General features: G+C 45.9%; 1 protein-coding gene and 1 long non-coding RNA gene across 4 annotated transcripts in view; both read right to left on the reverse strand.

Moving 5' to 3' along the window:
- The window catches only part of LOC115943959 (uncharacterized), a 1191882-nt gene that overhangs the window by 143710 nt on the left and 1027138 nt on the right, over positions 1-21034 (reverse strand). The window lies entirely within an intron of this gene.
- The window catches only part of NGF (nerve growth factor), a 54362-nt gene that overhangs the window by 5506 nt on the left and 27822 nt on the right, over positions 1-21034 (reverse strand). For all 3 annotated transcript variants that reach the window (XM_081815738.1, XM_081815740.1, XM_081815739.1), the window contains exon 2: positions 2071-2197. The gene's annotated coding sequence lies outside the window, so the exon portion shown is untranslated. The remainder of the gene's footprint in view (positions 1-2070; positions 2198-21034) is intronic.

A 21034-nucleotide genomic window follows, 5' to 3' on the forward strand; every position in this document is an offset into this window, starting at 1 on the left:
TGAAGACATGACAGTCCTCACTGAGGCTTCACTAAGCAGAGCCCTGTAAGCTGAGTGATCTGCTGGGGATGATGCCGTTAGGGGCTCGCATGTTGGAACGTGTTCTGTGTCACTGCTGAATGTTCTGTATTTGTCCTGCTCCTAGCCTGAGTGGAGGATAAATGATTAAGAGTATGTGTGTGTGTGTGTGTGTGGGGGGGTGCCTTTTATTCAGGACTCCCCCACTTTTGTGCCCTGTCTTGGACCAGTGGTACATTCTGTGGGTTTCCAGTGGTTCCTATGCTCCAATCATGACAGAAATTTCCTGCACTAGGTGAGTGATCTTCACGCGGACTCGGGCTGCACCTGATGAGGTGATGAAGCTGCTGGACGGAGCTAAGCAACGGGCCCACGTTCCTGTGGCTCGGAGGGCTGACAGCACCTGGAGACCGCGGCCGTGGAGCTTCTCTATCCGGGGAGTATGATGATTCCTGCCTCAGAGGGGTGGTGCCTAGAGCTTTAGTGATTCTGGGCCCAGAGATCGGGTCAGTGAACTGGGGTCACTAGTGTTAGTGAGGCCAAGTTCCTGTGGCTGAGGAAATCCAGCCTCCTCCTCCAGCCATGTTATGAGAGTGGGTCAAAGGTCATTTTCGCTGTACACTTGGCCTTGCTCTAAATGTAAACATGCTGCTGTCTTCAGTTGTAAAGACTGGGACACCCCCAGTTGTCAGGACCTGTGTGGAGTGTGAGAGGCATTCTGTGGCTCCTCAGCTCCCCAGGGAGGTACCCCTGAGGCCACAACAGAGAATAGCATTGCCAGGATAGAACCCAGGGAGTGCTTCTGCTGGCATCTCCCGCGGGAAGCTTGGGCTGGAAAGGACAGCAGAGATGATCCAGTCCAGAGGTTCAGGGCATCAGAATCACCTGGAGGGCCTGCTAAACTGCAGACTGCTGGGCGCCCAAGAATCTGCATTTCTCACAAGCTCCCAGGTGATACTGATGCTGCTGGGTGGGGACTGCATTTTGAGAACCAGCGATCTAGTCCAATCCTTGAGCTAGACAGAGGAGAGACACGGGTGTCAGGGAGTCTGAGTGACCTAGGGTTCTGCAGCTACTGAGTGGCAGGCTCCGCCTTGGCGTCACTCAGCCTCAGTACCTTCCAGAGGAGAGAGCTCCAAGGCCCCACTCACTGGAACCCATGGCTACACTTACTCATTCACCAACATCAAAACGAGAATTCCATTCAACAGATTGTAAGTTTCACCTTCCTCATGCCACAAATCCGGACACTGGGGAATACCTGGATATTCGATTATTTTCATATTTGGTTTATCAGGTTTCTGGGCATCAGGTAGATTTGGTCCAAAAGCACTTAAAATGCCCATGATAGAAATACATAGCCAGAAAGCACTAGCGGGTACAGGCACTATGGCTTTATTGGGAACGGGATCTACTGGTCTGCAGTCTTAGACACACATCTTAAAATGAATGCGGGAGATCATAATTATCATCATTATCCTTTATTGGGCATAAGTACCTCATTAACCATCACAACAAACCTGGGAGGAGGCCTTATTATTCCCATTGTACAGAGGAGAAAACAGAGAGGCAGTAAGAGTAAGTACCCTGATGTGGGCACACACCCAGTGGCAGTGGAACTCAGTGCTGGCCTCTGTCCCCAGATCTGGAGCTCTCCCCACCTTCTATTCCATGGCCAAGTGCATGAGAGTGATCAAGGACATTTCATCTCACGAGGTTGCCAGCTCAGACAGATCAGGAGCTGTGTGGAGGCTCTGACTGATGTTTTCTGTCTGTCTACTGGAGGCCCTGTGTTCTGTTACTTCAGAGGTGGGCAGCTCAGACTCTTTACATGTCCCTGGAAGCTGTGGGGCCAGCTAAAAGCATGGCAGAATTCTTTCCCGGTCGGACTAGGGAGGGCCACATGTGCTGGATCACTAGGACCCACCCCAGGCTCCTGCTGATTAGCAGTTAGATGTGACTCTCCTTCTTCAGCTTGGGGCTCATTTCTAGCTGTCTTGGATGCTCCAGAGCCAGGAGCCTTGGTGAGGCAGAAGCCCCTCAAGTGCTTACCTCGGTGTGGCCAGGACAGAAAGCTGCTCCCTTGGAGAAGCCGTTATTGGGCCCGGACGCTGAGCTGAGCTTGGGTCCAGCATGCCATCCAGCCCCCTGGACTGCAGCACGACCACGGGCCAGGACTCTGTGGGATGAGAGAGCTGGCATTAGATGAGTGCTTCACCATATTCTCTAGCAGATGGATAGCTATACCGTAGGCAGGAGGGGAGGGATGTGCCAATAGGACAAACCCTATTCCCCGAGTTCTGGAACTTTACCAGCATCAGCACCCAGGAAGGACCTAGAACCTAGCTGCTGAAATTGCCAGGGGCTGACCTTGCACAGACCTACGGTGGCACCTGCCTCCCATTCTTGTGTCAAAGCACTTGGTTTCTGCCTGGATGCAGTCCATGGGTCCCAACGAGGTGCTTCCAGTCACACCCAGGGTCCTGCTCCAGCAGACCCCTAACCCAGCAATGAAATGGAAATTATTCTGTACATTACACACATGCAGATGTAGTAGACCCAACTTGGGACAGCCTAACTTAAGATAAATTATATGGAAGAAAAAGTCCTGACAATTGAGAACAAGTTGGTACTTTGATAAAAATCCAGATGAGTTATGGTGGCAAATATGACAACCTGACCACTTGATAGATAAGAGAAAGCTCTTATAGAATTGGGTTGTGACTCTCAGAGAACCATGCCAAAAGTCAAATTTTATCAATCAGAAGATATATAGATGATACAATGAGAAAAAAAAATAGGTTGTATTTTTAGGTTTGTAAAAAATAGGTTGTAAGTTTAGGTTGTAGTTCCTAGAAGCAATGGAAGTTTTCTATTCGCCTCTCACTTCTATAAACCTTGTATATGTAAGTACTTTCTTCCTTCATTCAACAATATTTCCTGAGCCCCTGCTATTTGTTAGGCACCTGGGTGCTGGGGACCCAGCAGTGAATAAGACAGACAGGGTCTCTTCTCTTATGGAGCTTACAGTCTTATATAAATAAACAATATATCTCCTGAATCTTTACATGTCATGAAGGAAATACACAAGGTATGATGATAGAGGGGGACTGCGGGGTGTAGCGAGGGGATCCTGTAGGCAGGTTGCTCAGTGAAGAGTTCTTGGAGGAAGTGGTCTTCAGATCTGAAGGATGAAAAGGAATGAGGGAGAGAACTTTCCAGGCAAAAGGAACAGCAAGTGCAAAGGCCCTGAGGTAGAAACAAGTCAAAATTGCTGAACACGTAGGGAAATGAAATGAGGAGGTAAAAGGAACCAGGTCTGCAAGGACATAGCTGGAGCTATGGTTTTATCCTAAGGGTAACGGGAAGGGAGTGGAGGGCTTTAAGCAGGAGAATGACATTTTTAATGAATGAATGAATGAGTGAACTATTATGTCTATTGTAGAACTTGTGAAGGATTGAGTAACCCCCCCCAAAAATTTCTAGATGACATCTGTATCCTTCCTGTTTGTATTCTCTCTCCAATTCCAAAAACCCCTTTCCCTATCATGTTTTTTCCAGTGTGGGCCCCCACCATTTATCTTCCTTCAACCCTCTCTCATCTTGTACTACAGAAGGAAATGTCAATGAAGCCACCAAGTCCCTAATTACATAGAGGAGGTAGTGGACAGGGAGGTTGAAAGAGCATCTGGAGTGTTTTTCTTGCTGCTAGAAATCATAAAATTAAGGACTGGGATGTTTCCATTCCGCTTCCTTACCACTCTGCTCAAAATATCCTTTTGCCTCAGCAGTACTAGAAAAACCTTCCAATAATCAATTGGGGTTCAAGTCTAGAGATGGAAATTTACCTAAACACCCTTTAAAAATGTTAGATTCTGTGGCAAAGCACACTGCCATGCTCTCTCAGAGTTGGGTTTAGCACTGGAGAGGGAGAACGGCATGTCCCCAGGTAATAGGTGGGCATTTTGGGGCCTGGTTCCATCACTCCTAGGAAAGAAGGTCTAGATCCAGTCCACAAATTTTTCATCTGGGCATTTGGCCAAGACTGACTGACCATTAGACTGGAAACCAGCTGCATCCTGGTCCAATTCACTCTGATTCTTGGATAAACCACTTACGATCTTTAAGCATCTCTGAGCTTCCTTCTCCATAGGACAAGGAACTGCTATGATGATAACTAAGGTCTCCAGCCCTGATCATCTGTGATTCTATGAGGTCAATTCATATTTTCCAGTCTGTATCCCTACTGGATTCTTAAGTAATGTTTCTCCCACCCAAACACTAGAATTATTTTTTTTCATTAATTAAACAGTAAAACTTGTAGGCCTTGTGTCAACCACTACATTAGGTGCTAAGGACACAAAGAAGAATATAACATAATACTTAACTTCCAAGAGCAAATAATCTAGAGGTGAGGAAAGGCAAACACATGAACATGCATTTGAAGTACAGTGTGATAAGTATGATGTGTATTTGACACGATATGGAAATTAATCAAAGAAGGAACTAGTTTTATCTGTCCAGATTAACCAGAGACATAGGTTCATGGAGGATGTAACATCTGAGCAGGGTTCTTAAGGATGAATAGAAGTTCATCAGGGAAGAAAGGAAGGAAGGGCATCACAGATTCCCCAGAGTTCAAGAATTGGCTAGAGATTCAACACAGCTCAAAGGGGGCTTGGGGAAAGGAATAGTGATGGGTCTTGTACAGCAGTAGGTGCTTACGAGCTTGCAGAGCTCACTGCAGTGGCCTGCCCACTCATGTTATTTCCTGTGTGACACTTTGCCTCTATGGAACAACCAGGGAAGTAAGAGTGACTTTCTCTAGAAAAATTCTGGATATTCTATTACAAGCCAGGATGGCCTCCAGTTTAGATGATAAGAAGGAGAGAGAAGGTCAATCTTTTTTTTTTAATTTTTTTATTCTTATGTTAATCCCCATACATTACATCATTAGTTTTAGATGTAGTGTTCCATGATTCATTGTTTGTGCATAACACCCAGTGCTCCATGCAGAATGTGCCCTCCTCAATACCCATCACCAGGCTAACCCATCCTCCCACCCCCCTCCCCTCTAGAACCCTCAGTTTGTGTTTCAGAGTCCATCGTCTCTCCTGGTTCGTCTACCCCTCCGATTTCCCCCCCTTCATTCTTCCCCTCCTGCTACAAGAGAAGGTCAATCTTAATTAAAAAATCCCACAACTTCTAGGTAGAACTGTCTTCTTGGGGGTTTGCTCCAGACCTATCACAAAAAGTTCCCTGGCCCTATAGATGCTATCTGGGCCAAGCCACCTTGGTGCACCAGGGTCATCTGCCAATCTAGGTGCCTGAGTGCTATCTTTGAGACCCTGTCTAGCATCTCCGATGCCCTTGACCTTCTCTTGTTCAGTGTAGGTATAGACAGTTTGCTGCTGGAGAGAACAATTCCCTGTCCAGAATACTGAAACACTAAATGATTTCCATAGATGCTGCTGTCATTGTGTTTAGCCTTATGCTAGTGAAGGTTGGGGCTCTAAAATTAAGTCTGATTTAAATATTACCAATTTCTAATGCAAAGATATGAGGGACAAGCAACCCAAATGCCTATCTATTTTAAAACCCTCTCTGTTCTCATGAGGTAATCACTTAATCAGATGGCTCTCACCCTTTTACAAGTGCATGAAAATAAAGCCAAGTTCATTGCAGACCCATGTTCTATTCCTTCTTCCAGGGCATGATGGAATACTCTTGAAGTCTGGTGTACCTCTTCTAGACCAGGACAACCCTCGTCTGTCCAGGATCTCATGTTTAAGCCAGTGATTCTCAAAGTGTGGGCTGTAGTAGTATCAGCAATATCTTAGAACTTATTGGAAGTGCAAATGCTTAGGCTCCACCATAGACCTAGCAATGCCGAGTGAGACCCTGTCGTCTGTGTTTTAACAATCCCTCCGGTGATTCTGTGCACACCTAAGCTTGAGAATCACTGCTTTAGAGGGTCTACTCTGGCTCTCCTCCATCTGCAATCTCCCCATGGGGTGAGGGATCCAGGGCCAAGTGAGAGGATCAACCCAGAGTCAGTCTACTACTGTGGACTGCCTGCTTGACTGGAACTTGCCATATTATAATCCGTCTTATGTCTATACCATGACCCCAGAACCCCAGACCAACCAGCATCAAGTTAGCTAGAACTAGAGGTTCTTCTGAGGACCCCATGAGGTTAAGCCTACTTGAATAGCTCTCTGTTGTTGCCTACCTCAGTGTCCCCTTCACTTTCTTAAGGTCTCAATGAGATCTTTTGGTCAGTTTCAGCTAAGAAGCTTAGACAATGGCAAATAGTTGAAAATCCAACTTAATATATAGTTTGGGGAAACTAAACCTCTGCTGGAGAGTTATCAGGGAGTGATGGGCATCAGCTGCAGCAACTGCAACCTGCTAACTGTCGGTCAGCATCCTGCCAAGTCCTCCATGCTTGAACTTTGTGGAAGATTTCATCTACCTCCTAGCTTCCCCTTTCCATTGCCCTCCTCCTCCCAAATCCTCTACCGCAGTAGCTCTCCACCCTGGCTGATCACTGGAATCACCCAAGGAGCTTTACAAACTCCTGACACATGTCCCCTCTCCAGAGATTACAGCTTAACTGTTCCGGAGTGCTGCCTGGGGTTCAGCATTTTGTAAAGCTCCCGAGGTGATCCCAAGGAAAAAGCCAGGACTGAGAACAACTGCTATACAGGAGGAACAAGAAGCTTGACATTGGCTTTGATGAGCTAGCAATTTAGAGACAGTATCAAGAAAGTAATATATCTCAGAAAATGTAAAGTGCAGACGTGGTCACATTTAGGCAACAAGAATACAGCTTCCAGACTCTCCACCCTCTGTCCTGCCAACTGTCTAGATATAATTGATGTTCGTGAATTGGAAGGTTTTCTTTTTACTCCTTGTGTGCCACTTAAAATGTTGTTTGGTGGTTGGAGCTATGGGTAGCTTATTAGTAAACCCAAGGATTATTTGCGGGCAATTTTAATACCAAAGATTTGGGGATGCTCGACCAAAAAAACCTCTTGGACCATTCCTTGCATGAGCTCGGAAGCAATGGCTAGTCCCAAGAGCAGCTTAAGCCACATCAAAGATGCCCAAGCATCTGGCGTGAACTGCAGCTTCCTTTCTCCCAGCTTCCGCCAGCCAGAGTTCTGTGCTGAGAAAACTCACTGGGGATGTTGGGCATTAAGAGTGTGTAGTTGAGGGAATAATAATAGTAATAATAATAGTTGGTGCTCTTGCTGTGATTTTCATTGCTGTGACTTTTCCCCCTTGATTCTCTCCTTTCTCTGGTAGTTCTCACTCTGAGCCTGTATGCAAAAAAGAAATTTGAAGTCTTTTGTGTTGTAAGTCTGTTTTCCTAATTTTTAGACTAATCAGAAATTTTCTAGTACGGAACATGACCATGAGGTTTGCTGACTAGGAGCTCTTTTTTTGTGGCGGGGGGGTGGGGGGGTGGAATTCAATTTTGGCCATATAGAGATGATTGGATGTGTTTTAACTATTTAGTGGTTTTGGCAAGTCCAATAGGAAAATAGCGCATCTGGCACCAAGGACTTAGGAAGACATTAAGGTTCAGCAAAACTGCTATTCTTTTTGACTGAAAGTTTCAATGTTAACAATTCTAAAGTGCCCTGCCACGTTTCTCTAAAAGATAAATGGTCCTCTGGCTCTTTGGGAGATTTCTGAGGTAAATTACAAAACCCTCACATTTCTCCAGAGAGTCAGGCAGCTTAAGGAAGAAACCACCGAGGTTGGCTGACCTTGAGCTTCAGAATCAAGGAGCATTTGCTACGAATGTGCATGGTCTCTTGGTGTGTGTGGCTGGCCACCATCTGCATGGTATTTACCTGACTAGATTGATGAGCTGTGCAATGCCAACACCGCAGAGAGGTTTTCAAAGCATGGGTAATTAGAACACCAATGGTGGGAGATAGACATCTAAACATAGCAGCCTTCCAGTACAGAGCTGAGGGCAGCGCACTTTTGCAAGAATGTACTGCTAAATAACAGTCCTCGTACTAGAGCCCATCGACTTAGTAATACTAATGATATATCTATAATCTACATTTCAGTGCCAAAAACAATCTAATCGTTTTTCAAACTTTTCTGCAACCCTAAGAAAACATCTCCTTGGTTCCAACTGGCTGATCCTTAAACCACAAGAAAAAGATCCATTTCAGCTCTGCTCTTGGCCTTTCCTTGCCTGCCATTCCCATACTTGGGACTAAGAGCAGACAGACGAATTGGGGAAAAAGGACTCTCAGGTTGGTTGGAGTCCAAGGTTGTTTTCGATAATACCAGCACCTAGCAAGGTTTCTAACCTGCCACAGACCTCGGGTGACCACCTGGGAAGGAACACATGAATGAAAACAAAACCTTGCCAGTGAATGCTAACTCGGATCCAAGTCCTTCCTTCTACTTGCTTTATAGGATTAAATGTCCTCAGCAACTCTTGAGCTAGCCTTTTCCTCTCAGTGTGTGGTATGTTTTCCAAGCAATAGGTCAAGCAGTGTTACAGCACATTAGTCTATAATGCAATTCAGATGTAACTTCAGAAATAAAGACAAGCTAAAGATCTATAGTTCTGAGACAGACCAAGAAAAATCCTGGCCTAACAGACACACAGTGTTCTAGGGCTTTTAAAAAAGGCAGGCAGGTCATCTTTCAATTGGTGAGGGATAAGGAACGGGCTATACTTGAATGTAAGGATCCCAGTAAAATGTCACCCTCACTGGTTTGTGAGACACGCTCGTCCGTGAGAAACCCACACTTGTCCGTGAGACACACTCACTTGTCCGGGAGACACCCACACTTGCCTGTGAGACACACTCACTCGTCTGTGAGACACTCACACTTGTCTGTGAGACATCCACACTTGTCTGTGAGACATCCACACTTGTTTGTGAGACACGCTTGTCCATGAGACATCCACACTTGTTTGTGAGACACACTCATCCGTGAGATACCCACACTTGTCCATGAGATACACTCACTTGTCTGTGAGACACCCATACTTGCCTGTGAGGCACACTCATTCGTGAGACACCCACACTTGCCTATGAGACACACTCACTCATCTGTGAGATACTCACACTTGTCTGTGAGACATCCACACTTGTTTGTGAGACACACTTGTCCATGAGACACACTCATCTATGAGACACCCACACTTGTCCATGAGACACACTCGTCCATGAGACACCACACTTGGCTGTGAGACACACTCATCTGTGAGACACCCACACTTGTCCATGAGATACACTCACTTGTCTGTGAGACACCCACACTTGCCTGTGAGACACACTCACTCATCCGTGGGACACCCACACCTGTCTGTGAGACACACTCACTTGTCCGTGAGACACCCACACTTGTCCATGAGACACACTCGTCCATGAGACACCCATACTTGCCTGTGAGACACACTCATTCGTGGGACACCCACACTTGCCTATGAGACACACTCACTCGTCTGTGAGACACTCACACTTGTCTGTGAGACATCCACACTTGTTTGTGAGACACACTTGTCCATGAGACACACTCATCCATGAGACACCCACATTTGGCTGTGAGACACACTCATCCGTGGGACACCCACACTTGTCCGTGAGATACACTCACTTGTCCGTGAGACACCCACACTTGCCTGTGAGACACACTCATTCGTGAGACACCCACACTTGCCTATGAGACACACTCACTCGTCCATGAGATACACTTGTCTGTGAGATATCCACACTTGTTTGTGAGACACACTTGTCCATGAGACACACTCATCTATGAGACACCCACACTTGTCCATGAGACACACTCATCCATGAGACACCCACACTTGTCCGTGAGACACACTCGTCCGTGAGACACCCACACTTGCCCGTGAGATACGCTCACTTGTCTGTGAGACACACTCACTTGTCCGTGAGACACCCATACCTGTCCATGAGACACACTCACTTGTCCGTGAGACACCTACACTTGTCTGTGAGACACACTCACTTGTCTGTGAGAAACTCACACTTGTCTGTGAGACAGCCACACTTGTTTGTGAGACACACTTGTCCATGAGATGCCCACACTCGTCCGTGAGACACCCACACTTGCCATGAGACACACTTGTCCATGAGACACCCACAACTGTCCGTGAGACACACTCACTTGTCCGTGAGACACTCACACTTGTCTGTGAGATATCCACACTTGTTTGTGAGACACACTTGTCCATGAGACACACTCATCTATGAGACACCCACACTTGTCCATGAGACACACTCGTCCATGAGACACCCACACTTGTCCGTGAGACACACTCATCCATGAGACGCCCACACTTGCCCATGAGATACGCTCACTTGTCTGTGAGACACACTCACTTGTCCGTGAGATACCCACACCTGTCTGTGAGACACACTCACTTGTCCGTGAGATACCCACACCTGTCTGTGAGACACACTCACTTGTCCGTGAGACACCCACACTTGTCCGTGAGACACACTTGCTTGCCCGTGAGACACTCACACTTGTCTGTGAGACATCCACACTTGTTTGTGAGACACACTTGTCCATGAGACACATCATCCATGAGAAACCCACACTCGTCCGTGAGACACCACACTTGCCTGTGAGACACACTTGTCCATGAGACACCCACACCTGTCCTTGAGACACACTCGTCGGTGAGTCAGGGCCGTTTCTGTTTGAGCAGCTGGACTTCAGTCTCTGCAAACACTGCTGCACCTCAACCACTCTGCATCCATGAAAACCTGGATCACAGTAGCCAGCACCAAACACATCACAAGGGGAAACTGAGTCCCAAAGATGGGTTGGACACCTTTCCATACCACACCACTCTGGAGTGACAGCTGCCACCGTGTCTCCAGCTCCCTCACTCTTCCGCACTGACGTTTCCTGGCTTGTCTGCTGACTTCACACCCAGAAAATCTGACTCAAGGCATGAAAGAGATAACTCAGCCCAGCTTTGCCCAGGCACGCAGCACATGCAAATCCCAGGTAACCCGAGGCTAAGATAAGAGCTGGAAATGAAGAATTTATTTCCATGTGTGTGTTTGTCAGGGGGCTTTATGCTGTTTTAGCTACTTCCTGTGTACGGCTTTAACTATCCCAGTCCCAAATGGGTTCCTACCACACAGTAACGTATATCCCTGATGGGGGCTGTCAGAACGTCACTGGAGTGGTTAACTATAATGAGGGGCTATTTGACGGGCATTTTTCAGCTTATTTGAAGGAGTTTCATCTAGCTCTTTCGTTATCTTAGGAAAAAGGTCAGGGGAGATGAAAACCTGCTGTCCCTTCGAAAGTCCCTTGATTCTCATATATTTCAGAACATTCCCAATCTTCTAGTGTTTCTTCTTTTAGGTTTTATTTGACCATGACATCATGAACAAAAGAAAAACTCTGCACTTGGTGCAATTCAGTCCAGAGCTAACAAGAGACTCACAGCAGGCATCTGTCTCTGGGGACCCAGAACACCGCGGGTAATTAGAAATTCCAAAGATGAGGGCAGTCAGTTTCACCCACTCCATCACCACACATGTGTATACATGCATGTGCATGTGTGCATGCACACATGCATGCACACACACACACACACACACAACCAGCCATGCATCCCGCTGTTTCTAAAGAGGTAAATTTAGATGTTTAAGATCTGAAGAACTATAAACTAATTTATTTTAGAATCTCAGTTGTGATTTTACATAATGATAGACTTCAAGAGCTGTAAAGAAAGGGCCACCAGTGATTCTGCAGTCCAGGTGCTTCCCTTCACAAACTGGCCACCTGATACCCTGAGGCCTTGGGTTGGTCGCATTTCAGCCCTACCCCTTATCAGCTGTGTGACCTTTAGCAAGTACCTTAACCTCTCTGTACCTCAGTGTCTCCCCTCAAAAATCACAATAATTCTATTTTCCATATTGGGTTATTGAGAGGATTAGATAGATGAGCATTTAGTCCAGGGCCTGGCACCTAGTTGGTGCGACACAAATATCAGCTATTCTAATGACTCTCATTAAAGACATCCAGCTAGAATCAAGTAGTGAATTACTAGCAGGCTGGGTACAGAACGGAAAGTGATGCCTTGTGTCCATCTCATGTCCCAGTCTGGCTGTCTCTGGCAGGAAGGATCCTGCTGTTTGTCCCAGTCTTGGTTGGAATGGCTGGCCATGCACATGCTCAGTGGCCCCGTCTGAGCAAGTGTAAAACGCTCCTTTTGCAGCTGCAAGATGATTATCTGCAATCATTTCCCAACAAAAATGCTGAGTAACGAACTGAAACATTTGTTTTTGGAATGATCCATTTTCTTCAGCCACGTGGCAGTCAGAGGGAGGAAGCTGCTCCAGCTATGACTACAGTTTGGGGAGCACGATGCTCTTTGGCCATCACGAAGACGTGCCAGGCCCCCTATAGTTGATAGCATCTTTGCTTAGGGTAATTGCTGCCTTACAGGGAAAGTGAATCACAAGGAGACTACAACATGGAGGTAACCTCGTGGTTAAATTTATGCTCAGGTATCCAAGGGATTTGGGACAAATTTGGGCATCCGCTTGATTGCTGGCTTCTTGAGGTCTTTGGTGTTTTTCTAACCACGGGCTGTCCCAGAGTAGCCACTTAGTGAATGTTTCTTGAACAGAATGGAAAACTCTTCCCGTAGCTGCACCAGTTTATTCAAAGTAAATCATTATTTCCTATTATATTGGGAAATAGCAAGTGGCCCCAATTTGTATTCCTGGATAACTGGGTAAGCCCCCCTTTCATTTTGGTGAAACTTCATTGAAGAAGGAGAATGCCCCATTGGTGGGCTGACAGGTGCACTGCTGAGGAGCCAAGTGTCTTAACTCTCCGAGGACCCTCATCCCGCCTCCATTACCAGTGCTAAAAAGCACACACAGGTGATGTGCCAAGCAAACTCCTTATTTCCAACCTGCTCATTTCTCTTGTCCAGAATTTATTTGGGGAAAGCTATGCTTCAACCCAGCCACTGGTTCTATTGTGCAATCTAGTGGGATGGCAATCACCTCATTGTTTAGTTACAACCCAGGAAAAGATGAAAAAAAAGAGAAAAAACCGGAGCACGCACATACAGAATGAGGGTGGAGGCTGTGTGATGATAATGAAAACCATTTGTTAGTATTTCACTCCTTTGTCTGTGATTCCGCTGGGTTCCTGGCGCCAGGCCTCTGTCCGTGCAGGGAGCTGTACCTCTTAGGCCTTCTGGGGACTCGTCCACCATGAGTCCCCATGGCGGACGTCTAGTCTGGTCTAGTCTAGAATGTTGCCCTTTGTCCTCAGGAAGGAGGGCACTTGACTGGCTGTCGCAGCTCCTTCTGGGCCCCAGGCACTAGGCCTGGCTCCAGCTTTCACCTCTGTCCCAGGGTGCCTCCCCAGCCTGTGGAATTGTGCATTAACCTCGGCTGTTTTTAAACTCTGCCTGAGCCAGACTGTGGTCTGCTCCGTACAAGAAGGGCTGTCCTCTGTGCCTGCACTGTGTCCACCTGCAGTCCCGGCTTTCTGTTCAACTGCTTCAACTTTTCCTTCTCTCCACAGACCTCATCTCCATATTCCCAAAATACAGATTCAAACTATTTTTTAGGGTAAAAAAGAAAATAAATAAAAATGGAAAAATAAAACAAATAAAAAAATGTCCCCGCAAAGTCACAACCAGTAGAACAGTGCGTATCTATCCGTCTGCCTCAGCATGTCTGTTTTGCGGGCGCCTGGGTGGCTCAGTTGGTTAAGCATGTCTGTCTTGCTTGCGCTGTCCCCGAGAGAGGAATCATCTCGAAAGACTCGGGCTGCAGTTACAGGCTTGGACGTATGCACTTGGGCCCGTTAAGTCATAGTGCCTCATTGCCCATTGCTCTCTGCCCACTTCTCAAACCTGTCACAGCATTTGTCCCAGGCATGTCTCTTATTCAGACCCGTGGAACATGGCAGCATTCTCTCCAACCCACTCGTTACCACCACCATGACCACTGCCTCCTCCATCACCATGACCATCACCACCACTACCAAAGGCTTAAAGGACTTTCTGGGGTCCGGGGAGTCTGGCCAATATACCCCAAGACCTCCCCTTAGGCTGCCAATAGCATCAGCAGAACCAGAAGAGAGCCACGCCTGGGGGTCATCTATTCTCTTCAGAGTAGTTAAATGAATTGTTTAGGTCCATATAACTTCCAGTGGAGTGGTGAATAGAGCTGGGTCTAGAAATCAGTATTCCTGTTCTCCTGTCTATTCCATGATACATTTCCCAGCACCTATTTTGGAAGCTGCTTCCCTCCCCACCCCTTCTTTCTCCTGAGATTTTGTTGTTTGTCTTATTGCTGCTGTTATCTCTGTATGGCCAATAATGTAGACGACAACATTATTCAGTTTCGACCTTGATAAAATCACCTCAAAAGAGGAATATCTATGATGGTCCCAAGGACACTGCATACAGACACACACAAATTCACAAAGGTAAATAAGGAATTATGTACCTTGGTCCTCCAAAATGAGGCAGGTTCTTCCATTTGCTTGATGCGTTGTATTAAGGATAAGTGTACAATTTTTGCCAATATCTTTGAGGATTTCTATTTCTTCACATCTGAAGACAAATGGACTTTGTGTTTAGGCCCCGGCAGGGACAGAAAGCTCTCCCTGACCCCTCCCGTCAACCTCCGGAAGGAGGTACTCCTCTGACTAGTCCGATTCCATAGCAGTGATTGGCTCCCAGTTGTAAGAGGGGAGTCCCCTGAGAGCCCGAGTATGGCTCCTTTCCCATCTTCTGTGCCAGCAGGAGAAGGGGCCCGCCAAGCTGTCCCAGGAGGAGGCTTGGCCAACTCCCTGGCATGCTTTTTCCTCAGCCACAAGGGTGAGTACACCAACATTGGAAATTTGAGTTTGGGCTTGGGGCAGGGGGAGAAAAGGAAGGGGTGGCATAGAAATACCTCAAGACTCCCCTTAGGCCTCTCCCTTAGGCTGTCTGAGAGGTGTTGATAAAGATAGAATTACCTCTATGTTAGGTATAAAATTAAATGTAATGTAATATGATGTCTTAAAATAAGTACTTCACGCACATGAACTGTGGGTTAGAAGTGAATACACCTACTACCACTAATGATATGGAACATTTATTGTGTATTATGTGCAAGACAGTCTACTGAGGGTTTTCTATAAGTTATCTTTTAAAATACTTATTAGAAATCTCTGAAATCAGTATCATCCCCATTTTACAGATAAGGTAACTTCCACTCAGCATGAGGTGGAAAAGTGCAAGGTGACACTGCTTAGTGGATGGTGTGATGCACAAGAGCCCAGGCCTCTTGCTCTGTGGCACCTTCCTCCACACCAACTCTAGATTGCTCACAAATCTGACCATTCACAGGAGTGAGAGCTTCGCCCTCTGGGTTTTGTATTGAGTGTAGCTATTCCATGACTTCTCACGTATTTTTTATTCCCAAATTTACCTAACTGCTTTTAAAAATCTAGTGCTGACATCTATAATTTTCTAACTATAAAATACCTAAACTTCTCCATTTGTCTGTCAGGAGACTCTCTTTGTTTACAACCTTGAGGGAACCCATAGACCATACTCCCTCCTTGCTGAAATACTCTAACCACCAAGAAATGGACTCTGGAAAGACCCACTGTTCTGACAGAAATGTAGGCACAGGGGTACCTGCGTGGCGCAGTCGGTTAAACATCCAACTCTTGGTTTCAGCTCAGGTCATGATCTCAGGGTCGTGAGATTGTGTCCCCTGTCGGGCTCTGTGCTGAGCGCGGAATCTGCTCCAGATTCTCTCTCCCTCTGCCCCTACCCCCACTCTCTCTCGCTCTCTCAAAATAAGATAAATCTTTAAAAAAAGAAATGGAGGCACAGAAGCTGGATGCTTAGAATGTGCAGTTGTTTCTTCCTGAGTAATTTATAGACATTGGAATATAGCTATTCCACTTACTTTCATACATTTTCTAGATACGATTTACTCTTAATTGTGAGACCATGAACAAAAGCCACAGGCAAGACAGGAACTACTCACTCTGGGCTGGGATGTGATTCTCTGCTGGTTGGCTTTTTGGGTGTGAAGACCAAGCCAGAGGCTGATGGAGCCAAGTGGAGTCTGTTAATATTTCCATTCATGGACATGCAATAGAAAACCATCTCATACATTTATAGGAAAACATCGAATATAATATCATTGTTTAGCTTAATCAGAACCAGAGTAAAATTCCAGTCACTAAGAATAGAAACTTACCCTAATGATTTCATTTTTAGTCCAAAATATACAGTGTTTTCTCTGCCTGCTCTGTTTGTCACTTTCTAAAACAAGAAATTACCAAGCTATGACTTTGGTTTGAGGGATGGGTAGAAAGTAATAAACACTGAACAGAAATGCAAGAGATCGAATATCAAGGGTCCTTGGTGGATGAGCATTCAGAAGTGGATTCAGTCTGTGAATTGTTGACTTTATTTCCCAGAACTGTGTGAATTACTCAATCAGGGTTCAATTGTCCAGGCTTCATGCTCTCAGCAGTGAGGATTTCATACAACAGAAGTCAATCAAAAGGCAAAGAAGAGGAGTTGAGTTACCGCCAGTGTTTTTTGATTTTTTTGTTTTCTGTTTTTTTTTTTTTTAGGCAGACATGGTTGTTTGCATTGTTAGCAGGTGAAATTGTTTTTTCCGAGATGAATGAGAAACTCCCATTATGAAAAACAGAATACCTATGAGGAATCATGCTGCTATGTGTGCACCAGATCAGGGGTTTTCATCTGAAGCTCTGGGATGAAAATCGGACAGTCTCTTTAGCCCACTGGCCCACAGCCTCCAGAAACCCTCTTTAAAAGTCACAGGGTTTCTGTCTTCTTTTAACTTCTCAAGAATAGCGTGAGCAGGAAAGTGCAAATCACAGGAAGGCTCTTCACCCGTGAGCAATGGCTGTCACCTACAGGCTGACAGTGACATTTTGGCAGACACATTGGAAGGGCACACAGTGGCCATGAATTAAGTGGCTTGGCCCAATCCCCACAGGGCACCATGGGGGATCTGAATAATGCTGGCACCGCGATGGGCCTGGCTCTGGTGCTGGACCTGCTGTTTCCAATTAGGGGCCAGCCTGGGGCCGAGCCCAGGTCAGACACAGAGGGAGAAAACGCCTTTCTCATTTCCCATCAGCTGGGAGCCTGAGGAGTGTTTGTGGCATGAATAGATGAGTCCTGAACAGATGGTATCAGACCAACCAAACACCTGCAGGACAAACTAAGTGAGCTGGGATTCGCCCTACCCTTAGGAAACCTGATGTCATTATCGAGGGAAACTGAAGAAGCAGAGTGAGAAAGATGGAGCCACAGCTGACCTTTGAACAACGTGGGGGTTAAGGGCACTGACCCCTCGTGCTGTTGAAGATCCACACAAAATTTCGACTCCTCTAGAACTTAACTACTGATAGCCTACTGTTGACCAGAACCCTTACCAAAAACATAAACAGTAGATTAACACATATCTTGTATATTACATATATCACATACTGTATTCTTACAATAAAGTGAGCTAGAGAAAAGAGAATGTAGTTAAGAAAATCAGAGGGAAGAGAAAATACGTTTACAGTGCTGTATGGTGTTTATTGAGAAAAGTCCATGTATCAGCGGACCTGTGCAGTTCAAAGGTCAACGGTATCATAAGAAGCAACCGAGAAAGGAGGGGAGTGGGCAAAGCAGAAGGAGGGTCAACAGGGAGACGCACAGGGCAAAGGAGAGAGAGAGTAGCCTGGAGAGGAACCAGAGAGAGCAGGCGATGGAAGAAAGAAAGGGATTGACAGAACACGCTGAAGATGGCCTCAGCCTCAGCTGTAGTGAGATGGAAGGAATCCCTGCCCGAATTGCAAACAGACTCACACTCCTCAGCCTAGAGAAAAAGACCAAGGAACAGGTAATCGGAGCCATTTATAATTAGCAAGAGGCCCTCCCCACCAAGAACCCAGATTTCACTAAACTGGCTTCTGGTAACCTTATAAGATAATCCTGACGATGTTTCAATCAACAGTCCATTAGAATATGATTTTTGCTGGAAAAATTCCAAATTTGAGCCCAAACCCAATGATAACATTGCTTTGGCAGAATGACACAGTGATTTCATTCCATAGGTTAGGATAAGGCCACATCCCAGGGTACACATCTTCAACACAAAATCCTTCATCACAGAGCTGCCGTGCTCCGAGTGCCAGACTGGCCCTTAAAATAAATGAGATTGAATGACCTCACCATTATCAGATTCAGAGAAAATGACTTGGAAGAGAAATTGTGAGGGAAAAGGACAAAAGGACAATATCAGGGGAATTGGGGTTTCCCATTGATGCTTAGATCCAGCTGGAGTTGGTTATAGCATAAACTTTGTTTAATCAAATCCTCTGTCATTAATAAAACCCCAAACCAAATCCAAACACAGATAAATGATGATGTACTTGGATTTCACATTGGCTTGCATCATTGCTTCCCCAGGTGCCATCCATAAATCTGGAATGCGGGCTGCTGGAGCTCAAGCTGCACAGAGACTGGCTTGGGGGTATGCTTCCGCCATCCTGCTGGTTCCCTGCCATTTCCCCACTACCAGGCGCAGGAAGTCCGGGAACGGAGGGGACCCACAGCCCTCCCCTCCTCTGCACGGCAAGCATTAAAGGCAAACCAGGAAGGCGAGGCATCTGGAAACAACTCCAGAACAAAAATGACTGGATGAATTGGAGACATTATAAATTCAGGAAGGCTTTCGAGGGGAGGGAGAGAAGAGCTGCTCTCCATTGTTCCAGGAGACACAGTCGGGATGGACGGGCAGAACTGGAGGAGAAGCAGGTCCTACCTCCACACGAGGATACTCCTGACATGCAGAGAAAGGGATGGGTGGCCCACCGAGCTAGACTCCCCTGTCATGAGCCATGTTCAAGTCAGGCTGAATAACTGTGAAGGCCTCTCCTTACGAAAGCATTAAACCTGTGTGGATTCACGAAGCGATTCAAATGAGTACAAGGAGGGAAGAAGGGAGGAGGAAGGACACAAGGAGAGAGAATGGGTAACAATTTAATAGTGAGGGTGATTCTTCACATCGCTCCACCAGATGAGCACAAGAGATGGAGACCATTCTTCTATCAGCATTAGTTCCCACTGACCTCTTGTTATGTGAGCCTGTGTGTGAATTTACCATTGGGCATTTGTATGTTTAAACGGGTTGGCCTCTTTGTAAGCCAACTACTTCACCTGGCGCTCAACTAGAGAAAGAGTGATCTGTTCTCACACGGAGGAAAACTAGCTGGTTGGACTTATTGGGGGCATTATGTTATTCTCCAATGTGGGGTCTTCCTTAGTTTTTTTTTTTTTTTTTAAAGATTTCATTAATTTATCTGAGAGAGAGAGAGAGAGAGCATGGGCAGGGGGAGAGGGAGAAGCAGACTCTGCACTGAGCCGGGAGCCCGACACGGGGCTCCATCCCAGGACTCTGAGATCATGACCCGAGCTGAAGGCAGTCACCCAACCGACTGAGCCCCTCAGGTGCCTTCTTTAGGGGTTTTTGAAAGTCCACCTGGTGACACTTCGCAGATCTCTTGCACGCTGACTTTAGAACACAACCCTGGCATGAGAGCAGCCAGGCTCAATGCTGAATGCTAGAGAATGCCTGTTGGCAGGGAGGGCAGAGAGATGGCTTTGAACAGAAGATGGGTGATGGGGAAGAGGCTTCAGGTGTACTCAAACAATTAGGGTAGCCCCTGAGCCTCCTTCACACTCAGACAAGACCCCTTCGATATATACTTGAATTACTCATCTGTCTTAGTTGAAGTTAGAAACATGTGTAACTGCTCCTTTAGAAAGCCCAGTCTTGTTATTATAATAAAACTAATTTTAAATAGATGTACATATTAAAGACAGACATGGGAAAAACCACTAGAAGGAAATCCAGCACATGTGAGCAGCAGTTAAGTTAAAGGGATTACGTGTGATTTTTATTTTTTATACTTTCCTATATTTTCTAAATATTTTGCAGTGAGCTGCTGATTGCTTTTATAATCAGAAGGATGTATTGCAAAATTTTGACAATATTATATTTTAAACTGTACAAATATTCACAGATTTTACCTATGAATCCCACTTTGGAGACTTGATCCTAAGAAAGTGATCCTAAAAGGGAAAAAGCTATATTCGTGGCTTTTTTTCCTAAATGCTTATAACTGCAAAATCAGAAGCCAAGTGTTCTTCAATAATGGGGTAGTTAATTAGTTACATCGTGGATAATCTTTTTCAAGAATTTCTCTGTAGTCATTAATAATAGGAAAACTATGAAGACAGTAAGAACAGAGGGAGACGCTTGGGTACCTAGTGTGAAATGGGCAGTGGGCGGGGGGTGCAGGTTAGAGAAAGTGATGCTTGAAATCACTGCAGCCAAGGGAAATCACATGTGGACAGACCAGGCCTGGAAGTAAATACATAAAATGAAAAGAGTTGTATTGAGTGTTAGAACTTTGGGTGATCTCCTTCTCTTCTCCCCCATATTGCAAATGGTTTGTAATGTTGTTATAATGCCTTTATAACGAAAATAAAGTCCATAAACCTTTCCATATGTTCTTTCTGTAAACCCCTCAGGTGTCAGGCGATAGCAGACATGTTCCCATGTTAGGTTGCCGCCGTGGTGCTCAGTCTGAGCTTCTTCATTCTGTAGTGGTCCAGTCAGTGTTGCTTTGGGTAGGTGGGCGTCGGGAGCATGCTCAACCCGTGAGCAGCCTCTTTCCTTACTCAAGTTACAGTTTTATCGCGTTGAGCAGAGAATAAGAAACACATGAATGGTTCCGATGTGTGTGGACACACTCCCTATATTTGGCAGTTCTTGGGCACGAATGCAAAGGGTTGAGGACTCAGATTCTCCTTCAGTTATTGTTGACTTAGGTGGTTCCATCCTCTGAGGCTCACATAAGGTTTGGATGAAGTGTCAGCTCCTGATTATCTGTTCTATGGAAGGAAAAAATT

Source organism: Leptonychotes weddellii, chromosome 4 (assembly GCF_054177405.1).
Source record: "Leptonychotes weddellii isolate Sample4059 chromosome 4, ASM5417740v2, whole genome shotgun sequence".
NCBI classification, from domain to species: domain Eukaryota; kingdom Metazoa; phylum Chordata; class Mammalia; order Carnivora; family Phocidae; genus Leptonychotes; species Leptonychotes weddellii.